The sequence below is a fragment of the Rhinopithecus bieti genome, unplaced genomic scaffold, assembly GCF_001698545.2.
Source record: "Rhinopithecus bieti isolate Rb0 unplaced genomic scaffold, ASM169854v2 scaffold_62795, whole genome shotgun sequence".
Lineage (NCBI taxonomy): Eukaryota > Metazoa > Chordata > Mammalia > Primates > Cercopithecidae > Rhinopithecus > Rhinopithecus bieti.
Genome location: NW_016824245.1, coordinates 808505 through 811040, shown reverse-complemented (window position 1 = coordinate 811040; position 2536 = coordinate 808505). Strand labels below are relative to the sequence as shown.

Genomic DNA, 2536 nt, shown 5'->3' with positions numbered 1-2536 from the left:
TCCCAAAGTCGGCAAAATGTATATTAATTAAACGTATCTCCCAAGGAGAAAACTTCAAGTTTCTATCTGACACACAATACAAGAACAGCCAGAAATCTTTCTATTGCAATATATTAAGGCAGGATTTGTACTGCTGCCTCACCCCCGGCCACTCCCGGCTGCATCTGTGGCACGTGCTTTCTTTATTCTCACACAGTTTTCCTTCAATCCCTCTTTTTTCTTTAGGTTGCTCATTTCCTAACAGGTCTTCTACACCCTATCATAACCCATGCCTTAGGAATTAAGAGTTGCCCCAAACAGTCCTTTGGGTAAAGCTCTGCACTCAGCATGCCTTGGTCCTGCTCATTCACAGACGACTGTGCCTGGATATGGTTGCTCCAGGGGTGGCGTAGGACCCATGAAGTTCTTGTTTCCCTTGGAGATTTGAATTGCAAGGTTCACACGGGGTGCATTCAGCTCACACATACTTTCACACATACTTTCAGTCTCTGTAAAAATTAAAATGCAGCAGGTATTGTTCCTGCAAATCTCTATGCAAAAACATTCTGCCCGCGCTGGCCAAGGAAATCAAGCCCATTATAGCTCCTTGTGCTCATCCTTCCTTCCAAGAAGAGAGGACTCATACATATTAGACTGCTGTAAACAGCAAGAAGATTTTTTTTTAAATTCATTCTTTTTGGCTTTTAAGTCTCTTTGGCTTTTGAGTATGAGTGAATTAATATGGTCTTTGACATGAGAAGAGTAAAACAACCCACTGAAAATGAGTAGTGAAGATCTGAATAGAACTAAATATTCAAAATCTGATCAGAAAATGCTTGTCGATCCCTGTTTCTCCCCGTATCTAACACCCCCCAAACCACATATTCTTCTCAACAATACCAAAAGGAAAAAAAAAGGTATTTAACCTATACAATCATATAGAGTGTGAATCTTAAAACATTCATTTCTCTCAAAGTAAATCTAGTGCCTATGGGCACTAGCGGCAGAGCAGAGCTGCTAACACCTTCGTCCAACAAATCAACGTTTAAATCCTGGCCCTGCTCCTTGGTATCTAATGACCTTAATTAAAGTGTTGTAATATTTCTGAGGTATTGGGATTTGATTAGGGGCATCCACTAGCAATAACTTGAGCAATGCTTTGACTGTATCATTCCAGGTACTGCTCAGCAACAATTCAGAGAATTCATCCTTAATATTCTGTTCTTTTGGAAACACATCCAGTACCAAAATCTGTATCAGACAGTGCTCACTTAGAGAAGCAGCACCAGTGGGAGGTAGATGATAAAATGGTAATTATGTAGGCAGATAGATAATTCATTACAGAAAATTAGCTTACTATTGTGGAGGCTAAGCAAGTCCACATTCCTACCCCAGGGAACCAGGAAAGGAAAGATCATGAGCAGAATGAAACTCATGGGCACAGGCCAACGCTGCCATCCACAGATAGAATTTCATCTCTTTGTAAGAAAAACCTGGAACCAGGAGCGGGTGGGTTCATGCCTGTAATCCTAGCACTTTGGGAAGCCTAGGCAGGCAGATCGTGAGGTCAGGAGTTTGAGAGCAGCCTGACCAACATGGTGAAACCCTGTCTCTACTAAAAATACAAAAATTAGCTTGGCGTGGTGGTATGTGCCTGTAATCCCAGCTATTCAGGAGGTTGAGGAAGGAGAATTGCTTGAACCTGGGAGGCGGAGATTGCAGTGAGTTGAGATCGTGCCACTGCACTCCAGGCTGGGCGACAGTGCGTGACTTCATCTCAAACAAAGTAAAAAGGAAAACTTCAGCCCTGTTTTGAAGGCCATCTCATTATTCAGTAAGGCTCACCCAGATTTTCTAGGGTAACCTCTCTCACTTAAGGTCAAGCGGTTAATGGCTTTAATCACATGCAAAATGCCTTCACAGACATGTGTTTATGACATGACATAGACAAGTGTTTGACTAACTAAAGACTGCAGTCTAGTCAAATCAACCCATTAAAACATCAGAAATATTAAAAATTCTGATACCTAGGGATAAACCTAACAAACATCTGCCTGACCTCTGCATTAAAAACTGCAAATTAGGAAAGATATGTTAAAAGAAATACATAAAAGGTTATATACCATGTTCACAAACTGGAAAGTTCAATGCTGTAAAGCTAACAGTGCTTCCCAACTTTAACTGCAAATTAACGTAATCCCAATTTTATTCTAGCAAATTTTATACTGATATTGGAATTAAAATTCTACAATTTATACAAAAATGCAGAAGTCCAAAATTAACCAAAATGATTTTGTTTGTTGAAAAAAGCTTATACTCTAGGTATTAATACTTATGGAGTAATAATCATTAAAATATATTATGGCCATAAAACAAAACTGGTTAACATTGATGAAAGAGAATGGAGTCCAGGAACTGAAACACACATGAGGTTAACTGATTAATGATGAGGAGACCACTTACTACAACGCAGTGGGAGAAATCAGAATTTTCTACAAATGGTTCTGGCTCCGTTGGATAGCTAAGGGTGGAAAAAAAAAAAAAAAAAAAAAAAAAA

The 2536-nt window shown here is 39.5% G+C and overlaps 1 long non-coding RNA gene across 1 annotated transcript in view; it reads right to left on the bottom strand.

Moving 5' to 3' along the window:
* Nucleotides 1-2475: 2475 nt before the first annotated feature.
* Nucleotides 2476-2536, bottom strand: part of LOC108522122 (uncharacterized) — a 2724-nt gene continuing 2663 nt past the window's right edge. Inside the window, exon 3 of the long non-coding RNA XR_001883374.1 lies at nt 2476-2500. This is a non-coding gene — a long non-coding RNA (uncharacterized LOC108522122). The remainder of the gene's footprint in view (nt 2501-2536) is intronic.